Source organism: Bos javanicus, unplaced genomic scaffold (assembly GCF_032452875.1).
Source record: "Bos javanicus breed banteng unplaced genomic scaffold, ARS-OSU_banteng_1.0 tig00001692_1, whole genome shotgun sequence".
NCBI classification, from domain to species: Eukaryota; Metazoa; Chordata; class Mammalia; order Artiodactyla; family Bovidae; genus Bos; species Bos javanicus.
This window is the reverse complement of record NW_026893637.1, coordinates 191,901-204,324: the sequence shown is the minus strand read 5'-3', so window position 1 is coordinate 204,324 and position 12,424 is coordinate 191,901. Positions and strand designations below refer to the sequence as shown.

Sequence of the window (12,424 nt, the reverse complement as noted above, 5' to 3'; positions counted from 1 at the left end):
ATCCCTGGTGGGGGAACTAAGATCCCACAAGCCACATGGGCACTTAAGTTTGCAAGTCACAACTATTGAGCCTGGGAGCCAAATCTAGAGAGAAGCCCGCGCCCCACAGTGAAAGACCCCACATGCTGCAATTGAGACCCACCAAGGTGATGGCAAGCTGGAATCAAGATTGCCGGGAGAAATATCAATAACCTCAGATATGCAGATGACACCACTCTTATGGCAGAAAGTGAAGAGGAACTAATAAGCCTCTTGATGAAAGTGAAAGAGGAGAGTGAAAAAGTTGGCTTAAAGCTCAACATTCAGAAAACGAAGATCATGGCATCTGGTCCCATCACTTCATGGGAAATAGATGGGGAAACAGTGGAAACCGTGTCAGACTTTATTTTTGGGGGCTCCAAAATCACTGCAGATGGTGACTGCAGCCATGAAATTAAAAGATGCTTACTCCTTGGAAGAAAAGTTATGACCAACCTAGATAGCATATTGAAAAGCAGACATTACTTTGCCAACAAAGGTCCGTTAAGTCAAGGCTATGGTCCAGTGGTCATGTATGGATGTGAAAGTTGGCCTGTGAAGAAAGCTGAGCGCCGAAGAATTGATGCTTTTGAACTGTGCTGTTGGAGAAGACTCCTGAGAGTCCCTTGGACTGCAAGGAGATCCAACCAGTCCATTCTAAAGGAGATCAGTCCTGGGTGTTCTTTGGAAGGAATGATGCTAAAGCTGAAACTCCAGTACTTTGGCCACCTCATGTGAAGAGGTAACTCATTGGAAAAGATTCTGATGCTGGGAGGGATTAGGGGCAGGAGGAAAAGGGGACAACAGAATGAGATGGCTGGATGGCATCACCAACTCGATGGATGTGAGTGTGAGTGAACTCCGGGAGTTGGTGATGGACAGGGAGGCCTGGCGTGCTGCGATTCATGGGGCAGCAAAGAGTCAGACACAATTGAGTGACTGAACTGAACTGAACTGAACTGAAAGGCGATGGCACCCCACTCCAGTACTCTTGCCTGGAAAATCCAATGGATGCAGGAACCTGGTGGGCTGCAGTCCATGGGGTCGCGAAGAGTTGGACACGTCTGAGCAATTTCACTTTCACTTTTTACTTTCATGCATTGGAGAAGGAAATGGCAGTCCACTCCAGTGTTCTTGCCTGGAGAATCTCAGGGACGAGGAAACCTGGTGGGCTGCCGTCTATGGGGTCGCACAGAGTCGGACATGACTGAAGCGACTTAGCAGCAGCACCAGCAGCAGCATAGCCAAAAAATAATTTTAAATATTTTAAAAAAGAAAAGTGGGGCAAGTAAAGGTAAAATCAAGAAAGAAGGATGGAGCCTCCTCCTGGTCACCTGGCTGACCCCTTGTCAGTAACTCAGCAGCCACTCAGCATCAGCACTCTCTCAGTATCCCTGCTGTCTCCATGGTGATTTAATGTGATTCTGATGGATCTGACTAGTTCATGAATGCTTCCTGCAGCTGGGCACTGTTGTTGCCAACTCCATTTTCCAGATGAGAAAACAGTGCTTTCGAGATTGTTAACAAGTTGTCCCAAATCACCGAGTTGCTAAAATTGTGGAATCAGGCCATTGAACCTAGGCTGTTTCAGGCCCAAGTGTGTGCCCTTGGTGAGCAAAGTAAAAAATAAGATGGCGTTTAATGGAGGAGAACGTGAACATGTTTGAGTACTTAATATATACCTGGCATGTGATGTTCACAACAGTCCTGCGAGGGAGGTATCATTCCCATTTCATAGATGAAGAAATTGAGGCTCAGTGCTCACTTTGGCAGCACATATACTTAAATTAGAATCATACAAAGAAGATTAGCATGGTCCCTGCTCAAGGATGACATGCAAATTGGTGAGCATTTCACGTTTTTATGGCAGAAATCATCACAACATTGTAAAGCGATTTTCCTCCAATTAAAAAATAGTTTAAAAAGTATGAATAAAACAGGGAAATTTCTTTAAAAATTGAGGCTCAGAGAGGTTAAGTAACTTATCTAAAGTTGCACTGAAAAGCCCCGGTCTGGGGCACTTCACCTCCTCTGTGTCTATGCTGAGAGTTTTATACTTTCTCTCTGAAATAAATCCTGTTTGCATGCTGCCATGAAAAAGAAAACGGCCAGGTCTCTCAGACTGCAAAGCCCATATTCCATTTGTTAAAAATATATATTGTTGTTTTGCTCCTGAGTTTTATTTATTTATTTATTTGGCTTCTTCAGGTCTTCACTGTGGCATGTGGAATCTAGTTTCCTGACCAGGGATCAAACCCAGGCTCCCTACATTGGGACTAGTGTCTTAGCCACTGGACCACCAGGGAAGTCCCCCATACTCTTTCTTATTCTTTCTTCCAGATAGAATTCTCAGGAATTTCACGGATTGAACTAAGTAATTAAAAATCTCTCCTTTAGATATTTTTAGTTCTGCATATCTAAACCAAACACCTAGTGTATTTGTCAGAATTTGAAAGAAGTCTATTAAAGACTGCTTGCAAGAAAACCACTGTATAAAATACGTTTTATAAGTTCTTCTGTTTTAATTAATTAGGTTTTCTAAAGTTTGAAGTAAAAAAAAAGAGACAGAAACCAGTTTTTAATGATTTAGAATTAGAATTCATGAATACACCAGATTCTTCCTTGGTACAGGGGAAAGCAGAGAATAAATGTGGTGGGAAACTATGAGGGTCCAGAGATTCAGACTTGAGCCTGGAAGAGACATTAAAGAGGTACTTCAGGGGCTTCCCTGGTGGTCCAGTGACTAAGACTCTGTGCTCCCAATGCAGTGGGTGTGGGTTTGATCCCTGGTCAGGGAACTAGATCCCACATGCCACAAGGAAGATTGATCTTATGTGCTGCAACTAAGACCCGGTGCAGTAAAATAACTACTTAATAAATAAAATAAATATTTAAAAGAAACCTCAATTATTAAAAAAAAAAAAAGATGCAATTCTAATTTATTTTAGAAATAGCTTGAGTGTCTGCTAGACAACAGTAGAGCTAAGGCCAGAACCTGGGGTTTCCCAATTCTTAAACCATTATTTTTTCTTAAACATGAACCATAAATTGCTTTAGAGAATACTCCTTTCTCCTCCTCTGTTAATCCAGATAGGGGGAAAAAAAGTGAGAAAACTTAAAGACTATTAAAAAACAATCAGGACATTAAGAATCAAGTAATCCTGGAAAGAGGTCAAACGGTAACCACAGAGGCTGGAGTTAAGGGGAGGAGCAACAGGCAAGATAAGGTCTTATCTAAAGCAATTAGAGTAAGCAGGCAAGCTTTTGTTACTTGTATTTAGCTGAACACTGTGAACAGAAAGTTTTTTGAAATCCTTGGCTAAATCAAAACCTGGAAAGTGAGGACTTCTAACCTTCATGAAAAAAAAAAGCTGAGTGTGAGACAAAAAGGTATTTGTTTTTATACTTAACTTGGGAGGGAAAAGGAAAGAAAAAACAAGATGTCAGTTCAGCTGGGTCCCAATTCCAGCCCTGGGAAGCCCAAAGCCCACCCCTCTTGGTTTTCTTTTTAAGGATAGCATTTTTTCCCTCCCTTGGTCAAGTTCAATGTGTAGGATCTTAGTTCCCTTACCAAGGATCAAACCTTCACCCCCTGGAAGCGTGAAGTCTTAACCACTGGACTGCCAGGGAAGTCCCGCCCGCCCCACCTTGGTTTTTGTAAATAGTCCTAAAGGGCTTTCTTGGTTTCTAGACTACTGAGATCTTGCTTCCATGTGTAAATTGAGTCCAATTTCCTAAAGAGATGGAAGTCAGGCTTTACATCCCAGTAATAGGGAACAAATTTGATTGGGAATGGCTGGGTTACCATCTAACACTGACATGTCATTTTCCCCTGACCGGGCTCAGCTTCCATCCATCCGGCTGGCTTTTCTTTCATGGTCTTATTTCTTTCCTTTCTGCCCTCTGCCCTCCCCCTGCCAACCTCTCCTTGCAGGAGCAGAAACAAGAAACTCTTCCTCTAATCTCCAGCCTGGCAGGTTTTCCCTCCCCTGGAGTCCAGGTGCCTGTAGCATTTGACCCTCAGTGGCTTTCCCTCAAGGAGACAGCTCCCTCCTTCCTCTTCCCAAAAAGGAATCATGGGGCCAGCTGTTAAGATTTCAAACAATCATTTTTTTCACGTCTTTACTCAACATGGGAAAATTTCTGAAGTTTAAGGTGGCACCTGGATGTCCTGTAGTGCTTGTATTTTTTCAAGGCTTTGTTCTGTCTGGAATTTTATTACAATAACTAATGATGGGACTTCCATAATGGTCCAGTGGTTAAGACTCTGAGCTTCCAATGCAGGGGGTCACAGGTTCAGTCCCTGGTCAGGGAATTAAGATCCCACATGCCACATGGTGTGGCCAAAAAGCAAAGCAAACAAACAACCACCACAACAAAAAACTAATGGGAATGAACATACCTTGATATTTACATAATTTTAATAAATCATCTTCGAAATGATAAAGCATTGGTATCAAATAGAGATTCACTCAGTCATGTCCAACTCTTTGGGACCCCACAGACTGTAGCCCGTGAGGCTCCTCTGTCCATAGGATTTTCACAGGCAAGAATATTGGAATGGGTTGTCATTTCCTCTCCCAGGGGAATCTTCCTGACTCAGGGATCAAACCTGTGTCTCCAGTATTGGCAGGTGGATTCTTTACCACTGAGCCACATGGGAAGGCTAGCTTCTATCAATGATTCACACCAAAAGTTGGTTCAGTGAAGCAGCTATGATGAGGCAGTGCTAGAATTCAAAGGGGAATCAGGTACCCTTGAAACTCAAACCTCATAATAGTAGAAAACATCACCCACTCACAGCAATATACACAGATTTGAAACTGTTTCTTTGAGAACGTTTCTTTTTGGGGGGATAATTCTCTTATTTGAAGGCTCTAAGTAATGACAGGCAAACAGACAAGATGCCTCAGTGACCTGATAGCCATGCCCTGGAGAGAGAGCCGAGAGAGGGGTCCCCAACCTCCGGGATCTAATACCTGATGATCTGAGGTGGAGCTGATGTAGTAATAGAAATAAAGTACACAATAAATGTAATGCACTTGAATCATTCTGAAACCATCCCCCCTTCTCCAAGTCATGGGAAAAATTCTCTTTCATAAAACTTCTCCCTGGTGTCAAAAAGTTTGGGGATATTCAAAGGAATGTTCTTTGTCCTTCACACCCGTGTTGTTTGTCTTCTAACCGCCCCATCTCACAAAGCTTTAACCTCTTCTAGCATCACACGCCTCTTCCCACTTTGAGGGGCAGGATGCATGCCAGTGCTCAGGCCTCAGGTCCTCCCTGGGCGCTGGTGATCTGTCCTTCTCATCCTGGCTTTGTAAGGCGCTCCCCTAAGTTTTCCCTGCTCCCCTGTGAGAGGGTAACAGGCAGGAAGGCCAGGGGTCTCCAAATAGAGGAAATAGCCTGCAAGTGTCAGACATTTTTATCTCTCTTAAGCGGCAGGAGGAAACAAACTAGCAATATTTTTTCCTTCTCTATACAAATTTAAAGGGAGGTTTCTCTTAAAATACTGTGTTACTGTGTTGCCATAATGACACCTGGTTTTGCCTGAAGTTAGCTATTCTTGAGCCTAGAGATAACCAATGCCTTTTTCTTATGGAAATGTTTGTCTTAAGCTATGCTAATGTATTATGCCTTTACCCCAAACTCCGTCTCCAAGTCGGTTCCACCTCTTGGCCCAGAACCTACTTGACAAACCAGTATGGATATTGTTCCTCTAATCTATGTAAATGAAACTATTTGTATGGTGGTCTGCCCTGCTTCAAGATTCAAGTTAATTGTTTTATGGCCCAGGATAAACCATTTGGTGCCAAGATTATCCCAAAATGCATCTTATGGGTGAGGGGCCTGGTGCCATTCTGAATTTTAAGACATTCCTTTCTTTCATTAACAGACTGCTAGTGACTATATAACATCCAGCTAAAGACTAGCAGGGGGGTGCTCTTTCTGCCCCCTTCTGATGCCTATGTCAGAAGCTTTCTCTATCTCCTTTATACTTTAATAAAACTTTATTACACAAAAGCTCTGAGCGATCAAGCCTCGTCTCTGGCCCCGGATTGAATTCTTCTCCTCTGGGGGCCAAGAATCCCGGTATATTCGCGTGATTCAACAACAACCTTTCACCTGTTTCTCTAGTTCCTCCTCAATCTTCCTAGATAAACCTGTCTAAATGATGCAAGAACTTTCTATCTAATGAATCTGTGATTTTCTCCACTTTAATCACACCTGGGCTGTGTCTACCACACTCTCTCCACAGCTGCACTTGTCATTTCTGTTTCGTTTTCAGCTTTCTATTTTACACTGGAGCACAGCTGATTAACAATGTTGTGATGGCTTCAGGTGGACAGCAAAGGGACTCAGACATATGTATTCATGTGTCCATTCTCCCCCAAACCCCTCTCCCATCCAGGCTGCCACATTACATTAAGCAGAGTTCCCTGTGCTGTACAGTAGGTCCTTCATTATCCATTTTATTGTCAGATTTTATTTACTCCTTACTTTCTTTATGTCCCCTAAATGAATTTCCTCAAAACCCAGTTCCTCTCCTCTCAGGCCCCATAGCTATTATTTCATTTTCACAATCACCTTGCCTCATGTAGGGGTGTGGTGGGCGGGGGCGGGGAGGCAAACTGGCACAGTGGAGGGAGGGGGCCTTAGCCACCTCCAGCCTGCAGCCTGAACAGTCACAAGGCTCCCCCAGTGGCAGAGTGGTACAGACTCTGCCTGCCAAGGCAGGAGATACAGTAGACTCGGGTTCAATCCCTGGGTCTGAAAGATCTCCTGGAGGAGGAAATGGCAACCCACTCCAGTATTCTTGCCTGGAGAATTCCATGGACAGAGAAGCCTAGAGGGCTACAGTCCACAGGGTTGCAAAGAGTCAGACATGACTGAACAAATAACACACACAAGCAGATCCATGTAATCGCACACTTCACCTACTCGTAGCTTAATGGTGTTCCATCCTTGTTTACTTTGCCCTGGTTTCCCTTTCAGCTTGAATGAGCACAACTTTTGAAGTCTTTAATTTATGATGGTTTTAATTTAAGCAAGCCCTGCTAGAGGGTGACACGCCCACCCGGAAGCTGGGGGGTCCCAGCGGTTGCTGGCCTGGGGTTGACAGTGTTCGGGGGCGTGGCAGCATCGGTAGGCTGGAGTCCCATCACGGATTCTGCTGCTCAAGTACAGCGCGCGACCCCCAAGGAGAGGTGCGGCCCGTTGGCCCCACCAGCAGGTCAGAGCGAAAGGGAGGCGAAGCTCAAGGCTCTTAGGGCGCCCAGCCGCAGCCGCCTCTGTCTCCTGCCATATCAGCCTGAAGGCACCCAACCTCGTCTAATCTTCGAAGCTATGCAGGGTCAGGCATGGTTAGTACTTGGATGGGAGACCACCTGGGAATACCGGGTGCTGTAGGCTTTTTGCCTACCAGAAGAGGTCCTTTAGCCCCCGCCCCGCGTCCCAATTCTCGGACCCCTCGCAGCCCCAGCCCCTCCCGGGGCCGGGGGATTGAGTGGCCTGGGCCCCGACTCCCGCTGCAGACCTGGGTTGCCTCCGTGCGGCCCGCGAGCCCCTCCGCATTCGCATTCGGCTTCCAGGAAACCAGACCACAGGCCGTCCTGTCTCCGTCTTGGGCTCCCTTGGCGTCCTCAGGCAATCCCAGGGGCTGCACCGGCTCCAGCCCCAGCCCCAGCCTCCGCCCCTGCCCCACCCCCAGGCTCGGAGGCCATCCATCGCGCGTTCCCACGCGCGTGCACGCACAGATATATGTGCCCAAATGGGGCATCTATCTTGTTGACTTATATTTTGGGTGGATCTATGCCTGGGAGTGGGACTGCTGAACCATAGGCTACGTTTAGTTTTAGTTACTTCAGGAACCTCCATACTCTTTTCCATACTGGCTGTAGCAACTCCCATTCCTACTCACCTTGAAGGAGAGTTCCCTTTGCTCCACATCTTCTCCAGCATTTGTTATTGACAGACATTGCAATGAGGCCCAATCGGACTCATGTGAAGTGGTCCCTCCTTGTAGTTTGGAGTTAAGTCTCTCCAATCATTAGTGATGTGGAGCAAGATGACCTTTTGGAAATGCAGATGCAATTCTATCACCTCCCTGCTCCAACTGCTCTTGTATTTTCCCATCATATTGAATATAGGACCAATTCCCTTCATGCTTGCTCCTCAACGTTCTTCTCTGATGTCTTTACATTGGAATGCCCTCTGCACTCTTTGGCTTCCATCCCATAGGGCATTTTTCATTTCTTGAATGTCCTAAGTTTCCCTGGTCACATAGCCTTCCAAGATGCTATTTTCCCTGCCTGAACTTCTTCCTGCATCTCATCCCTGGTTTACGTAGGTTCAACCTATGGATCTCAACTCAATCGTTACTCTGAGAAGTCTTGCCTGACACCCAGGTTTTGGTGAGGGAAGAGGCCCCTCTATAAGTTCTCAAAGTATCTGCCTGAGATTTATCATTAGATTCGTCTCAGTGAAAGAAGGAACTCTGTGTCTTCTTCTCTCCGCATTCTATTTCCAGAAACTTATTACATGCCTCCTAGCTCATCGTAGGTGCTCAGTATTTACTTAGTGTGTGAAAGACAAAAGGCTTCTTGGAAGCCTCAAGGTGTCACTTGGCTCGGCACTTTTGATCTCTTTGTATATTTGGTGATTCAATTCTTTCCTTTCCTGGGTTGATGTGTACACTATATTCAAGGCACAATCTAAGGCATTAAGACATATCCATCAATATAGGTTCTTGCTTTCAAGGAATTCGTACAGCAGATTTCTACAATTTAGGGTTTTTACAATGCTCTAGAAGAATGTGAACGTTCAGTATGATCCATTTTCATTTCAAAAAAGATCGTTTGACTTACATAGCCAAGGTGGAGACCTTCCAACATTTAGTCCAATACTTATACCTTTACCATTTCAGGCAAGTCTTGTGGTTCCTTCGGTTGGGGTGTGGCTCTTCCAGAAATGTGAAAATCTTCCATCATCCTCAGACTTTGGTGTGATTTGCAATCATCAAGAAAGTTTCCAGGTATAGGTTCCAGACCACCACCACAAACAGTCAGTAGCGAATGGAGAATGGAGTGGATTCCACGAATATGCATTGTTAACCAGCATCACCGTTGATATTGTTGCTGCACACTCAATGCAGTGGGCAGGGGCTGGATTGTCCACTGGATCTCATGTGGAATGGAAAGAAGGGCTTCCCCCTGCCCACTGTTTACAGCCTTGTGACTAGAAACGGTCCCCGAAACAAGAATCAGACAAACCAGATAAGCCCAGATCGTAGTCCATGAGATGAAGGAACTAAGCAGCTGGTTGAGATCGCACCAAGGGGGAAGGTTGCTCTTTTTGTCTCCCCCTCTACTCCTTTCTTCCTGGAGGCCTTAGGGATTCATCATGGAGATTTGAAAGAAAGTTCACAAAAGTCATATGTGTTGAATAAAAATTTTGCATTTAACCATCTCTCAAAAATAAAGAGAGCTTAACCTGCACATGTTTCTTTCAAAAAAGTCAATTGCTTTTCAATTCTGGGGTTTCTCCCTTGCCTTGTTCAAGTAGCCTTAATAGTAAAAATCAACAAAAACTAAATAAAGATTCAAAGATACCAACAAAGGACACCTTATGCTTCTTAAATCATTTTTCCACTTAGTAGAACACGAGCTCTTTTTGTTGTATTTTGCCTAGGGAATTAGCAGTATCCTGGTTCAGATGGCAAGGCATCCGCCAGCAGGAGACTCGGGTTTGATCGCTGGGTCGGGAAGATCCCCTGGAGAAGGAAACGGCAACCCACTCCAGTATTCTTGCCTGGGAAATGCCACGGACAGAGGAGGCTGATGGGCCGCAGTCCATGGGTCATAGAAAAGTTGGGCTCAACCCAGCAACTATGAACAGAAGTATTTCCAAGGATCACACTCAAGTGTGTGTGTGTGTGTGTGTGTGTGTGTGTGGTGTGTGTGTGTCTGTATCTCCCTCTCACCATCTTGGAGTCTGTCTCAGAAACTTCATGTATTTCTGCCTCTGTCTTTCCAGAAACCCAGCCGCCCATCCGTTCCTCTGGCCCCAACCTCTCAACGGTGCTATGGCTCTGGCTGAGGAGCTTGAGCCGGCAGGCTGTCTCCCTTCGTGTGGGTGCGTGCGAGTGTCTGTGTGTCTGTCCGTGTGCCTGCCTGAGGCTCCTCTACTTTCTCAGGAAGGTCGAGTGCTTGGTGGGGGCAAGGGGGTGCCTCGGTAGGGTGAAGGGGCGGGACTGAAGAGCTCCGGTCCACTGCGCCTCGTGGCTCCCAGTGGGTTTGGGCACTGGGCAGGTGCTGGGCAAGATGGGTGCTCAGGGCCCAGGCTGGGCTGCGCCTGGGCCCGCAGGAGGCTCAGAGGCCTGTGGGCCGCAGAGGTGCGGGCGGCTTCAGGCCCCGAAGCCAGACACCTCAGTGTTGGTGTGGCCCTGAGAAGTGAACGGGATGGAGGGCGGCCCCGCTCGGCAGACGAGGGAGCAGAGCCAGGCCTGTAGAGGCCCCGGATGGGAGGGCACCCAAACCTCAGGGCCCCTCAGCCTACCCCACAGGCCCCGCATGCATGCCTGCTGGCCCAGTCCCTGGGGGATCCCAGCTGTTGCTGGCCTGGGGTTGCAGTGCTAGAGGGCATGGTGGCATCGGCAGGCCAGATTCTGGTCCCAGGTCGTGCGGCTCAAGTACAGTGTGCGCCCCCAGAGGAGAGGTGTGGCTGCCTGGCCCTACTGGCAGTTCAGAGTGAAAGGGAGGCACAGCTAAAGGCAGGCGCAGGGAAAGGCTCTTAGGGCACCCCGCAGCAGCCGCCTCCGTCTCCGTCTCTGGCCATACTACCCTGAAAGCACCTGATCTCCTCTGATCTCAAGGTTTCACATTTGATGGTGGTCTTGTCATCTCGTACCTCTTCCCGCAAAACTGGCAGCTGAGGGAATGAAATAAGTGTAAAACTGAGTAACAATAGACTGTGTCGAATCTGTGAATCTGGAGCTCTGTGAATCCGTAGGTCTAAGGAGAGACTGGCAGCTGCTCACCAGGAGTAGCTGTCCCCATGACGGCATTTCTTTCATTGAACGTGCCGTTGTTGCTCTAGTGTGACCGCCTTCCCCCCGCGGATGGCAGGGACCACCACGTGGCAGCCCACTGGCTCGCTCTCTCTGGCTCATCCACCTTCTAGAAGTTTCCCCAGACCCTCAGTAAGAGTGGGCGTCACTGTGGGTGTGAGCATGTGTGTCCTCGTGCCCTGTATGGCGTTGCACGACTAACCGCACTCTGTGTTTGCACGCTTCCTCCCACATTCGTGGGACAGGACAGCGTGGCGGAAACACAGAGGCTGGATTCCGCTACAGTCAGGACTTGCTCCTGCTGAGCTTCAAGGTGAGTACAGGCCAGCCTGGTCCCTCGGGGGCATGGAACCCATGCCCTGGGGAGTGGAGTGTCAGTGGGTCTCCGGAGGTTGGCCTGGGAGAGCCCTCAGCAGCAGAGAACGTAACCCTGGTGCCCCTCTGCCGCCGGAGTGGTGTGAGTAAAGCAGAGGCTCCCTAGCATCAGTGTGCACGGGTTTCCCTCCCACAGCGGCGGTGACCCTGCCCACGCCCTGCGTGCACGTTCTCTGAGGGAGCAGGGCCCAGAGAGTCAGGGTTCACCAGGCTGCCATGCCCTGGGCCTCTCCGTGTGGAGGCCAGCATTTCACACAGAAGGGCACCAGCATCTGGGGCCACCCCTGCTGAAGGGCCACCCTCCCTTGCAGGTGCTGCTCTGGGTGGTCCTCTGGTGGGTCTGGCCCTGGGGCCCAGCCCTTCTTGAGCCACTCTGAGGGCAGGAGGCTGTCTGCTCTGTCCTGTTCCCATCTCAGCTAGAAAGCTGGATTGGGCTTTTGAGTTTGTTTGTTTGGTTTTTTTTTTTTTTTTACCAGCAGCTTTTAGCTATATGTCAGAATAAAGTCAGCCACAGAGTTCTCTCCTTGATCTGCTTGGTCCTCCATGTTTCTCTGAATTCTCAAAGCAGCTGAAGCCCCGAATGGGGTGGAGGGGTGTCTGGAGGGGCAGGGGCTTGGGCACCACCTGCCATCCCAAGACTGATTCATCCGTGTGTTTGTTTCCAGTTTACCTGCACTAATTCTCCAGATGATTATACAAAAGACTACATCTTTAACTCAACGCAATCTTTACTGTGTTAATACCTGTTACATGGACCCGAAGATATTTTATTACAGGGTTTTTAATTAGTGAAAAATTCATGAATACCATAGAGAAAATATTTTAGGATTTAATGTTTCTTATATTTATGTAAACTTATGACTTCATTTATATAATTCCTTACTTTTTCTTGTATATTCAGGCTATGAATATCCTTTCAGATCAATTCATGTTCTGATACCTGATTTCAGTCTTTCAAATGAA

General features: G+C 47.3%; 1 non-coding gene across 1 annotated transcript; it reads left to right on the top strand.

Moving 5' to 3' along the window:
* The first annotated feature begins 1,775 nt into the window (after positions 1-1,775).
* LOC133243983 (U6 spliceosomal RNA) lies at positions 1,776-1,882 on the top strand. The gene has a single exon (XR_009735240.1). It is a non-coding gene; the product is annotated as a U6 spliceosomal RNA (small nuclear RNA).
* Positions 1,883-12,424: the final 10,542 nt, after the last annotated feature.